This window comes from Neovison vison, chromosome 5, assembly GCF_020171115.1.
Source record: "Neovison vison isolate M4711 chromosome 5, ASM_NN_V1, whole genome shotgun sequence".
NCBI classification, from domain to species: domain Eukaryota; kingdom Metazoa; phylum Chordata; class Mammalia; order Carnivora; family Mustelidae; genus Neogale; species Neogale vison.
Window position 1 is genome coordinate 98218651 of NC_058095.1, and position 12002 is coordinate 98230652.

Genomic DNA, 12002 nt, shown 5'->3' on the forward strand with positions numbered 1-12002 from the left:
CTTGGCACTTAATGGTACTTTTCATCATTAAATCTCTTTGTAGACATTAATTAAGGGAAAGATACTTCATCTTTTTAAAGTTGCTGTTATGCTCCCATCATTGCATTTCATGAATATCAGTTGCAAGGGGAAGTGAAATATGTAGAATCCAAAATAAAATCTGCCAGAGGTTTGCTTGAGAGGTAAAAATAAGCTTTTCTGTGCTTTTTATTGTACTCTGCCTTCAATTCAGTTTTAAATAACTTTTATTCATGGCTCTATCTTAAAATCTATTTCTTCTTTGATTACAACTACTGTGATATTGTATTAAAAACAAATATTTTGTAAAGTATTTTGAATTATTCAGATGTAAAACCTTCATGAATAAAGGCACCAAAGCACTCCTATTTGCGGAGGGAGAGTTGAGTTGGCAAAGTTGGAGCAGCCCCCTGCTTTTCTATCCTGGAAAGAAAGAGGTTCATTTGGTGAGAGAGATGGTCCTTTTGATCTTTCTTCCTCCTCCCTCCAAAGGGACACAATTTATCCACTTTCAGCCTCATTTTTTACAGCCTCATTTCAATGGTCCTCTTCTTCCAGAACCCTCCTCTCATTGGTTTCTGATGTCTGGATTTTTTAAACATAATCCTTGTATTTTATAATTTGGTATAATAAGCTTCTCTCCTTCTTCTCATGTAAAATAGCTCCCAGCAGGCCCAGAGCTCCAACCTCTTCTCGCATTTGTATCCTCCCTGCCTTGGAGACTCACTCCTGTCTCACCCACACTCATTCCTCTGTCAACACCTGGAGTTTCGCTCTCACTGCTCCAGCAATCAAGATGTTTAACTTTATCTTCAGCTTCTCCCTTCTTACTGACTCCTTGCCAGAATTCTTTACATGCAAACCACACCATGTTCTCCTCTTCATGTTGAGTTTCTGACAAGAGTAGCCCTCTATAAGAGTGCTCTACTTCCATACCTCCGTTTTCTTTTCCCCCATTCATTCTTCAAATGAAATCAACTGATTTCTGCCCTCACAACCCCCTGAACAGGGGCCTTGGCACTCAACAAATAAAACCAACCATCATCTAAGTGCCGTATCCAGTAGATGCCTTCCACCCAACACCTCCTCCTTTAATATCATTCTCCTCTGGTTCCCCACAGTCCTGTTGTATGCTCCTGTTCTGTCTTTTTCAGCGTTCTCATCTCCCTGAATATTAGTGTTACCATGAATTCTGTCCCATGAGTTCGAATCATTGCCTTCCCCCTCTCTGAGGGACTTCCTGAGGACTAAATTGTCAGCACCACCCGCAACCACAGATGGAACATATTCGACCCAATTCTGTTTTTTAGCACCTTGTTTCTTCTGCCTGGGGTGTCATTCAGCCCAGAAAACTCCTTATTGGTCTTCAAGACCCGGTTCAAGAAGAATTCTCCAATTCTCTTTCTTTTCTCCTGTCTCCCTCCACCTTTCCTAACCCTGACAGCAGTTGGTTCCTTCCTCAGCTCTCCATAACTTCATGTGTGTGTGTGTGTGTGAGTGTGTGTGTGTGAGTGATATGTCTATACTTGACAATTTCTCAAGGAAAGGGATTCAAGCTTCATTATCTTTGCATTCTTGGCACATAGTCGAGTTGGAATAAGTCAGGTCAAGATGACTATTTCGTGTTAGAGAATGAAAGAGAATAATAATGTGAATTTGGTTCAAGGTTACTTTTTTTTGTTTTACTCTCCCAGCGCCTAATGAACAAAGCAAAGATTATAAATCAGACAAGAATGTTGAGAGAGAATGTAGCTCCCCATTGCTTCTCTTTGTATCTCATAGAGGTATGCCCAAATTTTGGTGGTATTGGCAGACTACACAAAGTGAGACATCTGCCAAGTCAGGGAGATTAAGCACGTGAATGTGTTTTCTTTTGTAGCCATAGCCATGTCAGAACCCAGAAATATCTTTTCCCACTATATAAAAAGACAAATTTGCAACTTGCTAAATGAGCAACCTCCAGCTTAATAGCAGGTTCCTAGCCTCCAGAACTGGGTCAAACTTCCCTTACTTATTCTGATACTTCACGGCTGAGGAATTTTTTCATGTCCATTTAGCTGTTTTTTGTGGTCAGGCCAGACTAAGTTTATAAGAGTTTTGTAAATATTAAATGAAATAGCCAATGAGTAAAGGACCAGCTGGCTGGAGTAATGCATTGACTGTGTAGTCCATTGTCCTGTAACTCACTGACAGTGGGGGTAACTCACATGTGCTGGGTATGATAGAATCAGCTTCTCATTATGGGATACTTGATGTAAGCAGCTATCTGAGACAACCTAGGGACCCCAGTCTAATAAGACCAATTGAGTCTGAGGAATGCGATTTCCTTTTGTCTATCCTTCACCATAATTCTGATATTATATTCTATCTTTATACTACTTCCCATTCAGTTGTAAAAGGCCAACTCAACTGTACTAATATGAATGATGATACATCATGACTCCATTAAGAACCCCCCTCATGAATGATTTAAGATTGAAGCAGATGAATGTGTATGTTTATGTATGTATGCAAGTTAATTCAGATAAACTCAAAATTCTTTCTGTTTAAGGTGAACTTTGTGTCCTAAGAATTCTATTTTATGTATTATCACTTTTGCATACAAAGTAGCCGCAGAACTACTGATAACTTCAGCAAGGATTTAATAACAACTTGCCAAAGGTCTCTAGAGATACAAAAGAACTGTAGTTACCTAAATAACAAATTACCTTTAGAGAGCCTTCTACATGCCAAGGTCTATGGAAGACCAGTCTTTGGATTCAGGGACCTTGCAAATGTGTTCATAAGGCAAAATGTATTCACGAGAAACATTAAGGAAGAGTATGGAGTTGGGGGAAATTGGAAGGGGAGGTGAACCATGAGAGACTATGGACTCTGAAAAACAATCTGAGGGTTTTGAAGGGGAGGGGGGTGGGAAGTTGAGGTACCAGGTGGTGGGTATTATAGAGGGCACAAATTGCATGGAGCACTGGGTGTGGTGCAAAAATAATGAATACTGTTATGCTGAAAATAAAAAATAAATTTAAAAAAAGAGTATATTTAATCACATGTTACATAATGCTATTGAATGAAATGCTATGGACTAGGGAAGATGTGGGAGCATATAACGAGCCTGCACATCACTGCAGGAGCAACAGGTCTTTTGAAGTCGAGCAGTTTTGGATTGAAGTTCAGTACCTGCCAGGTAATTTTAACCTTAGGCAGCACTTAACTCATCCCTTTAAGTGTAAGTTTCTTTAACTGTGGGGGTAATTCATCTGTACTACTGACTGACTGGCCAGTTCTGCACCCCAAGTTTTCTCCTGTGCAATGTTGCTTTCAGAACAGGTGAGGCAATATTAATACATTAATATTTTATTTTATTTTGATGATTCTGACCAAGTCAGAAAAATGCACATCATCTCTTTCTAGATGGTGCTGTGCCCTAAGTCTCGAACCAACTCTTGAACACAAAATCCAGTCACCCTCTTGATGATCTCGTGCTTTTTCATTCAAACTCCTCTTAAACCTGTCCCTCTGCCTTCTTCCAGTGGTGGAGCCAATGTGGCTGCACATTATTGCCCTTTGATTACTATTTATTTTTCACCTGCAAATGTAAAATTATGACCATTATGTGGAGCTGGTCCTGGAAAGACAGAGTAAGTATTTTCTAGTAAAAAGAAACAGTAAGTTCAAAGCTTTGAGGCAGAAACAAATGGGACATAGTCAAGTGGAAAGAAGAAAGTCCAGTATGTCTGGGACATAGAGAACAGGGGACACAGTGATGGAAAGTGGGGGTGTGAGAAGGAGGCAACAATCAGATCAGGCAGACAAGTTAGGAAATATGGATTTCTTCTAAGAACAATGCAAAGCTGTGGGTGGTTTAAGCAGTGAGGTGACATGATTAGATTCATGATTCAAGGCTCATTCTTACTGTTAGATATTTATTAGGGAGTGAGAGTGAAAGCATGTAGACCAGTCAGGAGACCGTTTCCATACTCTGAACTGGGGGTGATGGTGTTAAGGCTAATATTATAGCAATGAACTGTAAACAGAATAAAAGGTCTCAAAATACACTAAATTTATATTTCCAACAAATGTAATGCATCTGAGGAATAGAAAGGCCAGTGCCACTGGAAAGAGCAAGAAGAGTGATGGGAGGGTGAAGTCTGAGAGGTAAACAAGAATCATATCAAAGTGACTAAGTTGGGAAATGTGCTGTCATATTTGGCAGAATCTATTGTCAGATTGGATGTGGGAGTCAAAGGGAAAGAGATGAACTAGAGATGATTTGTTTCGAGGGCTGTGGCAAGAGCCGTTGAGTAGCTAGTGGTATCATTTATGGTGAAGACAAAGTCCTGGGGAAGAGTAGGTTTTGGGAGGTGGAATCCAGAGGTCTATTTTAGACATGATAAGATAAATAATAGTAACTGCTGCATATGATTGCTGGAGCAACTGATTGACTGAATGTGTATACAGCACTTGGCTAATGAGACATATACATAGTAAGAACTCAAAAACTATTGTTGCTTTCATTGTCAACATTATTATACATACAACTGTCTTCACTAACTGGAAAGTTTACTAAAAGAAGCTCCATTTTTCCATGGCTTCACTAGCCCATCATTTACGGACCCCAGCACTGCATGTTGCATTTTTTAGAAAATGTTGGGTTGGCACCTTTCCCTTATGTGCATGCAATTGATTTTTTGTAAATGGAAAGAAGTGAAGTAGGGTAAATGAAATTTACAAAGCCCCTATGTATCTGATTTCTTTTTTTTTTCTCATGAAGATTAAGGAGTTTTCACAGATGGATTACATTCTTTCCATCATTAGTTAAGCTCATCTTAGTGAAAATTCTACTCGGGAAAATATCTGAGAAAGGCAGATCAATCTGACTATGCAAAGAAACCCACTTTATATAAAGTCAGAATATCTGAAAGGAGTTAGAGGTGGAAGAGAAGAACCAGGGATTTCCCACCTCCCTCCACATCTGCCCCCATATCTGCCTCCACTACCACCATCTCCAGATGATAAACGGTCACCCTCTTGACACATCCATATACTAAGAAAGGAACAGCAATGCAGACCATGATCTCCACACACAACGACACATAACTTTCACTTGTCTTCAGGGTGTAAAAGGCACCAGGACACCTTCTGTGAGTCCGCTGAGGGGAAGCAATGATTTAGATCCACCCTCTTCATCAACATCTCTGAAGCAGAAAGCCAAATGAATAGCCAGCAAATGGATATCACTTCCAGACAAGGTGCAAAAAATAAAAGCTAAAAAGGACAAACGTTGATCTTGAATATGGTCCTGGGTTTGTGTAGGCAGTGGGTAGATACACGTGGATATAGTTGGCCATTCTTACCAAGGGCCAGGAAAGAAGGATAGACTAGGGAAATGTTGCTGCAACTTTCTTCAGACCAATGCCTGCGGACCACGTGCGACACCTCAGATGTTCCTGAGGATGACCATCAGTTCACAGGAACTGCCAGAGGAATGCTTCAGGATGACTCTGATCATTCCAACTCTTAGATCCTTATATGGTTCACACTGGTCGATTCCTTGTCTGCCTTGCAAGAGGCTGAATTTGTCATTTTTAATTGACAAGAAAAGTCTGAAATCAGTCAAAGACAGATGTAAGAAGTGCTGAGAGTCATTTGAAAATGCTACTAGGGAAAGGTCTGTTCCCCCAACAGGCATTTTGCTTTTAAGGAACAAGCAGAGATGAAGCAAGTGTGTTTGGGAGTGTGTTTCTTTCCATGGATGTGGCTATTTCTCACATCACCTGTACATCATGTAAAGTGACATTTCCTCTGGTCATCACGTGTTTTCTTTTAACAGCAGAGGAACTGTTCATGTGCAAGACACGTGGTTGTCAGCCCATGAAATCGTGCTTTTCAGGAAGCTTAATCCAGGACCCCTAGGGTCCCAATTTGTTTCCTAAAGGTCATGTGTTTTTCTTCTTCTTCAGATAATACATATCCCAAGGATAGCACTCTGTAAGTTGAATCTTAAAAGCTCCAAAGCACAAGGAATGAGCATTTAAAACTGGGGTATCAAGTAACCATTAGCAAAAGAGAACAGGCAATCCATCCACAATGTTCTGCACACCTTAGTAACAACAAGACAATAAGAGGGCAGGGAGAATTTGCATATTTAATATATATGATCTGAATATGCACATGAGAACAGACTCAAAGATGTAAAGTTTAATACAGCAAGACAAGGTGGAGCAGAAGCAAAGAAAGTACATTGAGAAATCATTGTTCCTTTCTTCTTTTTAATTAGAGAAAAAGTTATTCGTATTAAAGTGTTAACCTGGGTCAAGCCTTTTTCCAGGGAGTTAACTATGCCAATCCTCTTAATTATAATCGTACCAATCTGTGTGATAAAATCTCCACAAAGCCTGCTTAGGCATTTTTCAGTTAAGGAAAATGTATTATGTATGCTTCAGTGTCCCGAACTGAAGGTTTATTTAAAGCTGTAAATAGTTTCACGCTCATGTTATCACTTTAAAGAAAGACAAGAAATAACCCAAATAAGCTTCCTGCCTCCGACCTTCTGTGGTGGTGCCTCCCAAAGATTTGTGAGCACAGCTCGCCTTTTAAGTTCCAAAACTTTATTCCAGAATCTTCCTTTTTAGCAAGATGGAATCTGTGACAGTAAATGGCACCAGGAATCAAACAAAATAACGACATAAACAATGGCCATAACAGTTCCTCTGGGTTCTTCTCGGCCAGTGATGTTCACTGTTCAGGCTGCAGTTTAGAACCCCGGTGCATGAAAGAAAATCACATGGTTCCAGAATCTCCCAGGTGTTGAACGCTACAATTTTCTCAAAGATCTTTTAGTCCCTAAGAGCAATAGCATAGGCAAAGGCAAAGAATGTGGACACTAGTGGGCATCTAAACCCTCCTGAGCTCTTTTCATTGTAAAGTGTGGTCCATGGCAGTCCTATCTTTACCCACTTGGGAGGAATAGGAAAATGGCACCCTAGATCCCTGCCTCTGTACACCAATGCTATCTCTTGGAGAGGCAGGGAGGTAGGGAGCTACAGTATAGTTCTATAATCAAAGTTACATGTTTCTCTGCCATATGCTTGCTCTGTCCTCTTTATTGGCCCAGAAGATCATGTCAGATACACTTGGTAGAAGAGGGATTAGCCAACTAGAGCTGACACATTCCATTCCAGAACCAGAGAGACGCTGACAGATTCCTCTAATCCATCTGTCTGCTCTTAGCAAGGACCCTGGGATGTTACCTATACTGCTTCCCTAAAATAGGAAGAGTAGTTCTAGGATATGGCTAGTGGCTTTTAACCCATGCACTAAGTCTTCAGTGGTGGGACTCATTGTGCACAAAGTCTTGCTCTGTGACACTGAAGGTGACCAGTATTAATGTTGGTTTCAACTGGAGGATCCCTATGAAGACCCTTCTTGGATATGTATTGTATTGTATTGTATTGTATTGTATTGAGGCACCAAAATCTTGAGTAACCAGTTTTAGAAAAGAACAGGTATTCTGAATGCTTTGCGAACACGTTTCAGGTGTTTTAAGAAAAACCAAAGGGAACTGTGTATTGAATCAAGTGGTTTGGATTTGCTTAACTTCCTAGAATTGAGAGAATTACTTTGATTAAATCAGTTCGTATCAGCAAAGTGGGGAGTCTTAATGAAACTGCCCTTTGAGGTAGTGGATTTTAATAATGTAAATAAAATATCACTTTCAAAAGCTAATGTTTCAAATCCATACAGCATTTGTGGCTGTTATGACTCTGCTAAAAGTTAAAACAAAATCACATGTGTAGACCAGCAAGGGGCAGATGGGAGCCAGTTGCCAAGGGAGAGAGACTCAACCTGTTTGCCAGTTGCAGTGACCATAGGAAACGAAGAGCCCTGACAGGGATTCTATTCTAGGCAAGCTGACAGACCACTTCTGAAAGGCTCCACCACACTTCACTTCCTCTAGTCGATCATCAGGGGAAGCTGAAACTATCAGGAGAGGGACCACACTCCCAAGAAGGGACAAAGAACACATAGGATCCTCCCTACTTGGGTCCCTACTGCTATGGCTAAAGAGAAGAGGGGAGATAGGGTAATGTGGAGAGGTTATTCCAGAAACTATATCTGAAGTGGTCATAGGTCATTACCATGAAGGATTATTGAGACTATCAGATATTAATGTCCAGTCTAAGAGGTACAAGGTCAAGGAGGCCTTTATGTGCAGATCAAGCTCCTTGGCTTGGAAACCTTCTGTAAGGAGGCAGAACATGCCAATAAGCCGAAGGCCCCCTCTTGCTATCTTCTTACTCTCTGTTGCACAGCCATGCAAAGACCTAGAAGTCACTACAAGATCACAGCAAAAAGGTCCAAGAAAATTTTAAACTCTTCTTCCCTTTTCTCCACCCTAATCCAAGACATTTTTCTGTTCTTTGAAGGAGTTAACAGCATTGGGTTGGAAGTATTTACCTGTTAGGACTTTCAAACAGGCTTAACACCCGTGCTCACGTGAATTCACTGGGAACTTCAAACTCATCTTTGTCTCTTTGTGCAAGCCCACTGGAGAACAGCCCTTGGCCTGGACTAAGGGCTATGAAGAAGTGTCCCAAAGGGCATGTGTACACTAGATTATCATGCATATTGGGCAGTGAGGCACTTCATGTATTGCTTTAACCAAGCCACAAGAGGTTATGCCCTGGAAGTCCTAAGAAAGGTCTTCCTTGAATTTGGTCACAAAATATGGAGCACAGGTGAGTTGTACTCTACAAAGTCAAGTGTGGTTTTGTTGCACTTACTGAGTTCCAGTGTGATTCATTTGTCTCAGCAATTGGACATCTGTGTCCACAAAATGGAGGGCATCCAGCCAAGTGAGGGAATGTTCTGATAGAGTTTGGAATTTGTGTGTAACATTTTCCATGCTCTGCTGAATTACTGGTGGAAAGCAAGATGCTGCCTAATGAAAAACATCACAAAAGAAGCATAGGATATATTTTTCCTGGGACTATTAGTGACTAAGCAGTTTACTTTTGCCCATTATCACAGCTGAAAAGTTAGAGATGACATTGCATATGTTGTATTAGTGCCTTACCTTAAAATTTTTATTTTATTTTATTTTAACCTTCCCATAGTCTTTTTTTCTTCTTCCTCATTTGGCCTTTGCAACTTCCTGGTGAAAGGGGAAAGCTGGTGTTGCATAAATTTCACTGGAGGAAAATCACACATAAAAGGTTAAAAGACCTGCTTTAGGGTTCCATGACTCCAATTGATTGTGTATCAGAGGGCTCTTGGCAGGAAATTTGGATAATTTAAAGAAAATTTAATAAAGTGTGTTATTACAAAGGCCTGGGCAAAGGTAGAGAAATAATTAAAGATTGTGCAAGAGGCTGAGGTTGGCAAAGGCCTGGTAAAGGGGCAAAATGAGACCCCAAATACCTAGGGGTCTCTAAGAGGAGGATGAACTTCAGTCAAGGGATGCAACCAACCGAAAGCAAGCCTGAGTGGCAAAATCCAGGGGAATAAAAACCCAACCCAACTCTCCTCCATACCCCATCTGGCATGCTGCTTGTGTCATCTCTTCTCCTCCCCAACCATTAACCAGACCCCGCTGAAAGCCAAAAGGCAAAGAAATCTATTAGTGGAGTCTAAAGAATGGAGCCTTCAGGGAGTACTCCAGGGAAGGAAGACTCAACAAAAGATGGTCTGTTGAGTCACCTTCACAAAAAGCCAAGCCTACTGATTGCTAGTTTCAGGATCCCTCAATGCCTCATCTGTCATTCGCTGTTGTTTCCCAGATAACCAAGGACAGGTGTGTTATAACCAAGGTTATAACCACTCTTGCTGGTGACTGAGTGACTCCTGACAGTCCCAGGAGTAAGCCTGGCAAAGATAGGCTTCTGCTTTCAGTTCAGTCTAATTCAGAAAGCATGCTTGAGTCTTGTAACATGAGCTACATGTGGGGTAAATTCTTATGAGAGATCACCAGCTGTTACAATGACCATCTCCTCTTACTGTTCTCTAAGGTACTTTCTAAGTCTGGTCTTATACTCAAAACACACACACACACACACACACACACACACAGAGAGAGCAAGGCACATGCACTCAAAAGTTCACATAGGAAGATAAGAATGAAGCACAGCTTGTGTTTCTGGCTCAGATGCTACAAAGTTAATTTTAGTTGGAAAACTCCTTAACAGACTTCCAGGAAAATACCACTCCAAACAGCAGAGCTCCCATTAACAGCTGTCTGTTGTTTACTCAGTGACACCCAGAGCCAATCTCTAAGTCCAGATCCTCAAATCTTTCTCTGAAATTAGTCACTTTGATGAGGCTCATGATGATATAAAAGCAGTTGCTACTGAAAGGAATTGTTACTTTTGGTGGTGGTGGTGGTGTGGTGGTTAGGGAGCAAATAAGTACATATAAGTATACACGGATGGTTGGATGGATGGATGGATGGATGAGATGATTGGATGGCTGGATAAAGGGATGGATGTGTGGGGAAGTGGATAGGTAGACAAATGGTATTAGCTGGTGAGATGCCTAAATTACAACCACTACCCCTATTTCTGCTTCTGCACCTTTGCTTGCTAACCCATGAGGAGATGGAAAACTACCAGCAGACTTTCTATAGGCACTCTGTAACCACACAACCCCCACCCAGAATCGAACCTAGCAGAGTGGCCGCTCCTGGACCCCCACCCGGCTCTGGGCCGAGAGATAACAGCCATCTGGTGCCAGAGAAACCCCCACCCAGAATTGGACATGACAAAATGACTGCTCCAGGACCCTTCACCCAGCTTTGGGTACGGAAGATAATAACCATCTGGCACCCCGCGGCTTGACAGGGAGACCACGGCCAATCCTGAGGTGAAGCATACCCTAGAGGTGCCAACCAAGCAGTTTGAAGAATGACAGCCCTTTGACCTAACCAATAATCTGTTCCCAGCCTTTTCCCGCTCTGTAGCGAGCCAGTCATATTATGGAGTTGCTGTTTGATTTTCCCGCCGTATATAGTGATTTGTTACGAGATACTATGACTTATGCTAAGTCCCTGCCTCCCCAAATAGTGTATAAAAAGTGTTGTGATCCTGAGCTCGGGACCTCTTAGTGTCACCAGCAACGAGTGCGCGGAGGTCCAGGTTCGAACTCGTAATAAATGACCCTTGCAGCTTGGCTTTGACTCTAGACTCTGGTGCTCGTCTTTGGGGGGTCTCGAAATTTGGGCACAACACCGGAAGATGGAAGAATGAAAGTGGAGGAATTATCTACCTAACTCTCCCTTCACTATTCTTGGTGAAAATGAGCATGAGGTCCCTCTAAATCCTGAGAAGAAGGATTCAGAAAATAGGCTATAGAGGCGAGAGTCTTGGCTTTAAATTGTGATCCAGGGATGCCTGGGTGGCTCAGTCCTTAGGTATCTGCCTTTGGCTCAGTTCATGATCCCAGGGTCCTGGGATCAAGTCCTACAGAGGGATGCTTGCTCAGCGGGGAACCTCCTTCTCTCTCTGCCTCTGCCAGCCACTCTGCCTGCTTGTGTGTGCGCTCTCTCTCTCTCTCTTTCTCTCTCTGACAAATAAATAAATAAAATCTATATAAATAAATAAATAAATAAATTCTGACCCAGCTTCAAGTTATAACCTGAGGGGCCTTCTCTGTGTCTCTACAAGAAGCTGTCCCTCTCACCACACAGTTGGCTTGCTCTTTGGCTGGTGGCTCTTTACCTTTGGGCCATATAGGGATAAAGGTCACCCCATGACCCTTAAGTCATAGACCTCTATTAAAATCAACCTTTTCACTAAAACAAAGTGTAATCATGCCTGAACACACATTTGTCAGAAAAAAAAAAATATTGAAGTAGAAATTGCATTCAAATATCTGTGACCAGATTGGCTTGAAAATAAAACATTTCAAAGAATTTTATCATATATTAGTGATACATATAGAAGTCAGCAAGCTGTATTGAGAAACTGAAACTTAGAAACCCAGCTCAGACA